Source organism: Mixophyes fleayi, chromosome 5 (genome assembly GCF_038048845.1).
Source record: "Mixophyes fleayi isolate aMixFle1 chromosome 5, aMixFle1.hap1, whole genome shotgun sequence".
Lineage (NCBI taxonomy): Eukaryota > Metazoa > Chordata > Amphibia > Anura > Limnodynastidae > Mixophyes > Mixophyes fleayi.
In genome coordinates, this window is record NC_134406.1 from 247079444 (window position 1) to 247087000 (window position 7557).

A 7557-nucleotide genomic window follows, 5' to 3' on the forward strand; every position below is an offset into this window, starting at 1 on the left:
GCTGACAGATATGACTTTTGACAGCCAGAAATATTAATGCACAATTAGGGAGGACACCCCAAAAACACTGAGGAGTGCTACAAATTATTGAGTAGATACTGCTGACAGATATGACTTTTGACAGCCAGAAATATTAATGCACAATTAGGGAGGACACCCCAAAAACACTGAGGAGTGCTAAAAATTATTGAGTAGATACTGCTGACAGATATGACTTTTGACAGCCAGAAATATTAATGCACAATTAGGGAGGACACCCCAAAAACACTGAGGTGTGCTACAAATTATTTAGTAGATAATGCTGACAGATATGACTTTTGACAGCCAGAAATATTAATGCACAATTATGGGGGACACCCCAAAAGCGCTGGGGAGTGCCAAATATGAAGAAAAAATAATAAACCTCTATCCTCCTCTCTGCACTAGCGATTTTGGTTAGAGCAATTGCAAGAACAATATGGTATTCTCTGTCCCTGCTCTAATTAGCCTATGACTACACCCTGCTCTCTCCCTCTGTCAAATGGCGATGGATTGCTGTGGAGGCGTGTATTTATAAAGTTGAAGTATCGCGAGAACCGAGTCCCGAGATCCGACGACGTCACAATGACGTTCGGCCTCGATTTGGATTCGGAATGGGCGGGAGAGTACCGAGCTGCTCAGCTCGGTACTCGGATACCCAAAGTTCGGGTGGGTTCGGTTCTCGGAGAACCGGACCCGCCCATCTCTAGTTTTCAATCAAAACATTAATGTATAAAGGAACAGAGCAAACCAGAGCGAGCATGGGAGAAAGTGGTCCATCAAACTCTGGTGTTAAAAGAAAGAGACTCTTTAATTGAATGCTTACAGGCAATGCTTGTGGAATGTGAATTAGAATGATTTTAATAGCTCCCAGGGCCAAGCGCAATGTGTCACTTACCTGACTGTGAAATGCTCCGGCATGCTGCTCCTCTGGGCGGCCACGACAGGAAGACAACTCCTCCTCCCCTGCTGAAGTTAAAAAACACACTACCGCGCAGGTGCAGAGAGCCAGACAGGCTCTCTGCACCTGCGCGACAGTGTGTTTGTTACTGACACTGCCGCCGAGGCTCGCAGATGTCGAGCAGTCAAGTGATCTCTGCAAGCTCTGCCCTAACATCGGAGGTGGAGCTTAATCGCGCCAGGGCCTACCGGTGATCAGTCCGGCTGGCCTGCAGGCCAGTCCGAGACTGTGCTCGTCTGGCAGCAGGAATATTGTACATACCGTCAATGTTGGAATGTGGTAGCTAGGGCCACTTTTAGACAAATACCCTGCTATAAATAAAAGACCACCCAAGACCACCCAGTCTCAGAGATTTATTGGTCAATACAGAACCCTTCCTTTGCTATGCTTGTGTAAAATAGACCTTCTTGCCAGAACCCAAACTGGGTTGTTGAAGATGTGGTGCCAAATTTACCATGTGAGAAGGTCTCATTGTGGGCGATTTTATATTCATTTTGTTATTGGGACAAATTGTAAACATAGGAACGTGTTGGTTCACAGCATAGTTCAATACAAATAGAACTAATCAATACAAACAGTATACTTATTATTATTATTCCACTTAGGTTTTAAATAATGGGTGATTTTTTTTTCTAATCAAGTACCCACGTCATTTACTTTATTAAATGTCTACTGTTTTGCATAGACGAAACTATTACAGAATTTAAAGAGAGAATGGCGAATCACAGATCAGACAGTTCTTCAGCCTTGGAACATGGTAAGAGTGATAAATAATCAAAAAACTCTGATATAAGATCATTGATCAACTGCCTGTTTTCTCCATAGGAGTCAAAAGAGGCAAATTGCTGAGATGGGATTCTCACACAAGGTACTTTAAAACCCAGGGGTCTTAATGACAATCTGAATTGAGGATTTAAAAAAATAAAAAAAATAATTGATCAATCACCTATCACATGACCTTGAAAGGTTTATAAATATAAGAGAGAGCAGTATTTTTATGGATCCATTAAATTCTGACAAGGATGCTAACAGATTAAACAAATTACTTTTATAATTGAAGAAAGTACTCAGGATTCCCTCTGTTGCACTCGGTAACAAATCCCAAAGGATGTTCAAACTATTTACGTGGATTGATACTTGTATCAGTGATGGATTAAAAATGTTTTAAAGCAAAATTTAAATAAATATTTCCTAAAAAGTCTTCTGATAATGGTCCTATAGCCCTTCTGTATCAGGGGATAGTGGACTGTAAGATATTTTCCTGTACGGCATCTTCCTTTCAGCATCTGTGGCTGATATTGTATTTCTTATGTCGCCATGTTCGCATTTCTTAAAGTCACAACACCTATGTAAATTATACCAGTCATCACTGAGACATATAGACATATAGACATAGTTTTATTGGATTACTGTTGCAGATCTTTCCTTTGTGCCTGAGCATCTGCTCTGACCTGGTTGTGTATGACTTTCACCTTTCTCACCCTTTCATTGGTTGCTAGTTATACATACTGGGCAGTGACTATATGTAAGGCCTTGAATAATTTGTAAAGAAAGGTAATACAGGCAAGGTGGATTCCAGGGTTGGTAGTTTGAGCATCAGGCAAAAGAGTAGTCAAAATGGTAGACAGGTGTCAAAAGCCAGAAGATTTGTCAGATGATGCCAGGGGTTGAGAACCAGAAGATTTCTCTGTTGATGCCAGGGGTTGAGAACCAGAAGATTTGTCTGTTGATGCCAGGGGTTGGGAACCAGAAGAGTTGTCTGTTGATGCCAGGGGTTGGGAACCAGAAGAGTTGTCAGATGGTGCCAGGGGTTGAGAACCAGAAGAGTTGTCAGATGGTGCCAGGGGTTGAGAACCAGAAGAGTTGTCAGATGGTGCCAGGGGTTGAGAACCAGAAGAGTTGTCTGTTGATGCCAGGGGTTGAGAACCAGTAAAGTTGTCTGTTGATGCCAGGGGTTGAGAACCAGAAGATTTGTCTGTTGATGCCAGGGGTTGGGAACCAGAAGAGTTATCTGTTGATGCCAGGGGTTGAGAACCAGAAGAGTTGTCTGTTGATGCCAGGGGTTGAGAACCAGTAAAGTTGTCTGTTGATGCCAGGGGTTGAGAACCAGTAAAGTTGTCTGATGATGCCAGGGGTTGAGAACCAGTAAAGTTGTCTGATGATGCCAGGGGTTGAGAACCAGTAAAGTTGTCTGATGATGCCAGGGGTTGAGAACCAGTAAAGTTGTCTGATGATGCCAGGGGTTTAGAGTTAGAAGAGTAGATAAAGAAAGCCTTACTCGAGTAATACAACAGAATAACCAGGGAAGTTTGTTTAAAGAACAAGAGCTTAATAAACTGACAATGAGCAGGTGCCCTGCCATCATTTTTTATAAGTGTTTATCACCTCTTTGTGTAAAGACATGTGCTAATCACCTCTGTTTGAGTCAAGTGTCCAACATCGTTCATGCTTAGAAATGCAAACATTGCGCAAGAAAACATTGTCAAAGACCATGACTGACCTGGCTATAAAGGCCGTCATACTGGTGCCATTGGTGACTGCTACAACATGATTTTATTTTGTTCTAGAATGTACCAACAGTTCTGAGACTATGGTGATTTTCTTAAAATTGTCTCTAGTAATGCCTAAGACGGAGATCTCCTGGAAATTGCTTCTTTCAATTGGCCACCATTGGGGGCTTTACTACTGTACTTAAAAATAATATCTACCTATCTGTTACTGTCTGTATTCTTTTTATGGTATCAAAATACCTATATAACATTTTGTACATACTGGGCCTGATTCATTAAGGAAAGTAAAGCAAAAAATATGAATAACTTTGCACCTTGGCAAAACCATGTTGCATTGGAGGGGTATGTAAATTTAAAATGTAGGAACATGTGGATAGTTGGGGTAGGGCATGTCCTAGATCAAAATTAAAATTCAGTGTAAAAATAAAGCTATGAAGTATTTGTGTGCTACATGAAAAAACAGCTAGTATTTAACTTATGTGCAAAATAATAAACAAATTTTAACCCCTTGCATTGTAACATGGTTTTGTCTGGGATCAAATTTACTCTTTGCTTTACTCTCCTTTTACTTTGCTTTGCTCTCCTTAGTGAATCAGGCTCATTGTGCCTTTAAGCAAACACATAGCTAAAGAAAAAAAAGTGAAAATGCAGTAGTAAAGATGGAAAGGAACTGATTATTGACACCCGCAGGCCGGTTTATACAACTGTGCCAGTCATTTTCAAATTTCTGTCACAGTGTGATCACTTTGAAATCGTATTTTCTGCCTGGTCAAATGAAACCTCACATGCCTTTTCATCTGCGTATGTTCACAGCAATTTTTTTTTTATTAAATCAAATCAAATTTTGCCCATAAACACTTTCGTCTTAAAATTGTGCTTTGGTTTTCTTCTTTAGGAAATAAGACCATACTATAGTTTTGCCCAAGGAACTTTAATGAAACAAACAGATCTTGGATAACTGTGATTTATCAGTAAATGTATCCCCTATATTATTTTAGAAATTAATAATTATATTTAAAAGGAGATAAATAAGGAACACATAATTACTTGGTATAAAAGCCTTGTTTTTCCTAAAAGTGATCACATAAGGGTTCATTTACTATGATTGCATTTAGGTGCCACATTTGCACTAAACCTAGCAGCCAATCACATACTTAGTTTCATTGTGTAACTTGCACTCAATGAGACTTATGCAAATTTTCATCAGGCCCTGGATGTCCCTTTTGTCAGCATGTCAGATTGAAGATTGTTTATTAAAAGTAACAAATTAAATGTAAGAACTTTTTGTAATATAGAGTTGGCAACATAATTCTCACTCATTAATTATCTCCCATCACTACACTGTGCTCCCGCTCCTACCTCCCCGTTACTACACTGTGCTCCCGCTCCTACCTCCCCGTCACTACACTGTGCTCCTGCTCCTACCTCCCATCACTACACTGTGCTCCCGCTTCTACCTCCCCGTCACTACACTGTGCTCCCGCTCCTACCTCCCCGTCACTACACCGTGCTCCCGCTCCTACCTGCCCGTCACTACACTATGCTCCCGCTCCTACCTACCGTCATTACACTGTGCTCCAGCTCCTTCCTCACGTCACTACACTGTGCTACCTTTCCTACCTCCCTGTCACTACACTGTGCTCCTGCTCCTACCTCCCCGTCACTACACCGTGCTCCCGCTCCTACCTCCCCGTCACTACACCGTGCTCCCGCTCCTACCTGCCCGTCACTACACTGTGCTCCCGCTCCTACCTCCCGTCATTACACTGTGCTCCAGCTCCTTCCTCACGTCACTACGTTGTGCTCCCTTTCCTACCTCCCTGTCACTACACTGTGCTCCTGCTCCTACCACCGTCACTACACTGTTCTCTCGCTCCTACCTCCCTGTCACTACACTGTGCTCCCGCTCCTACCTCCCCGTCACTACACTGTGCTCCTGCTCCTACCTCCCCGTCACTACACTGTGCTCCTGCTCCTACCTCCCATCACTACACTGTGCTCCTGCTCCTACCTCCCCGTCACTACACTGTGCTCCTGCTCCTACCTCCCCGTCACTACACTGTGCTCCTGCTCCTACCTCCCCATCACTACACTGTGCTCCCGCTCCTACCTCCGTCACTACACTGTGCTCCTGCTCCTACCTCCCATCACTGCACTGTGCTCCCACTCCTACCTCCCCGTCACTACACTGTGCTCCCGATCCTACCTGCCCGTCACTACACTGTGCTCCCGCTCCTACCTCCCCGTCACTACACTGTGCTCCCGCTCCTACCTCCCCGTCACTACACTGTGCTCCCGCTCCTACCTCCCTGTCACTACACTGTTCTCCTGCTCCTACCTCCTGTCGTTACACTGTGCTCCTGTTCCTACCTCCCATCACTATGTAAGGTCTGTTGGGGGGGGGGGGGGATGTCCGAGCACCCCATACGCCCAAGAGGGAAAAGGGCCCCTGTTCTCGTGTGCCAGGCACTCGCTTTGCTGTAAGGGAAAGGGGAAAGACGGGAGGGGCAGCTCCACAAGGTGAGTAGACCATGGGAACAGGGCTATACTCACGGATGCGAGTCTACGACGATGACTCCCTCTATCCCTGTTGCTCCAGGGGTTCTCACTCACTGGGGTCTTCCGAAGACCTTGCCTGACAGCCAATGCCTGAAAAACAAGGGAGACCAAGCCAAAACAGAAAAATCCCTTCCCCCAACACCCCAGGTACCCAATCCAGAGTTACCGCTAGAGGATGCACCGTACCCTTCTCTTCCACGACCGTAATTCTCCCACTCACCCGTCCTCAGTCATCCGGGTCCACTGGCACTCGTTCCCTACGCAGGACTTTATGTGCCTTTCTGGACGGATGGAGGGGCTTTGTAAGCCTGTCTCAGTAACTTTACCACTGAACTATCAAGGGACCAAGTGTCCCCTACTCTACTCCTGGACCTAGCGTCCTGCTAGACCTGGGCGAACGCCCACTACCAACAATAAGGGCCTACTGCCCTGCTAACCATCAGGACCTTCTGTCCCTCTAAACGCAAGGACCCAATGTCCTTGTTACACTACAGGGCAGCTGCTCTGCTACTCTGGAAGGAGCCTATCGCTCCCCTCACTCAGAGGTCTGCACCACTCTACACTGAAGGGCCTGGCACCCCACTACACTCAAGGACCTTGTGCCCTACTAACTGACTATGGGGCCACGTGCCCAATAACGCCTACAGTGGCCACCCCTAACTGCTCCACAGGCCTTGTGCCTGGAACTTACCCACAGGCCTTATGCCCAACCTAAAAGGAGCATTTTATGTTCACCTGCTCCGCGTAGGAAACTCCGCTTGCCTCACCGTCTTCGGGTCTTCCAGACCCTCCAGCTGGCGGCGCCTGTTCTCCGCTTGTGTCCCCGCTGTCTTCTGCACAGGGGCACTCTTAGCCCTTACAAGGGCTCCCCGCCAGCGAGCCTTTCTTCGGCTTGATCCCGGCGTCTTCTTGCTTCTTCCCGGCGGGCTTCTCTTGCCTCTGGTTTTCTGGCGTCGCTCCAGTGACATTCCTCTCGCTCAGTCGCCAGCCTCTTTTCTCAAACTGGCAGCGCCCAGCGGCTTATCAAGTCTGATTGGCTCGCAGCGGCGTCAAAAGTTCAAAAGGCCAGAGGCAAGCCAGGATTGACTCGCCTGGCCGGCCACTGATTAGCCAAAAGCGGGAAGCGAGCCCTGATTGGCTCGCTTGCCCGCTGCCACCAGGACCTGCAAGAAAAGAGGAGGAATACTCACTGCTGGAACGGTGAGTAGCTTCCATCTTCCTTCTCCGCCCTCTTCATGGGCACAGTAGCTGTAGGGCCCCTCTCCACATTTACACTGTACTCATGCTCCTACCTCCCATCTCTACACTGCGCTCCTGCTCCTACCTCCCGTCACTACACTGTGCTCCTACCTCCTGTCGATATACTGTGCTCCTGCTCCTAGCTCCCGTCACTACACTGTGCTCCCACTCCTACCTCCCGTCACTACACTATGCTCCTGCTCCTAGCTCCCGTCACTACACTGTGCTCCTGCTCCTACCTCCCGTCGATATACTGTGCTCCTGCTACTA